The following is a 224-nucleotide window of genomic DNA, read 5'->3' as shown; positions in this document are numbered from 1 at the left end:
GTGCTCTTGAGTTCCACGCCTTCCATTTACGGCTTCCTTTTAATTAATTGCAATTATGAAACTGACATTTACAGTCAATTAGCGTAACTTTTGCGTCTTGCTATAGACACACAATATTTTGTAAAAATCCACTTTGGCTAAAATATTTTTCCGGATGTGATATTCTTATATCATCCATAAAATTGTTGTCATATCTACAGTTTTAGTAAAACACACACATACGC

The sequence above is a fragment of the Patiria miniata genome, unplaced genomic scaffold (assembly GCF_015706575.1).
Source record: "Patiria miniata isolate m_02_andy unplaced genomic scaffold, ASM1570657v1 HiC_scaffold_5, whole genome shotgun sequence".
NCBI classification, from domain to species: domain Eukaryota; kingdom Metazoa; phylum Echinodermata; class Asteroidea; order Valvatida; family Asterinidae; genus Patiria; species Patiria miniata.
Note: the sequence above shows the minus strand (reverse complement) of the source record.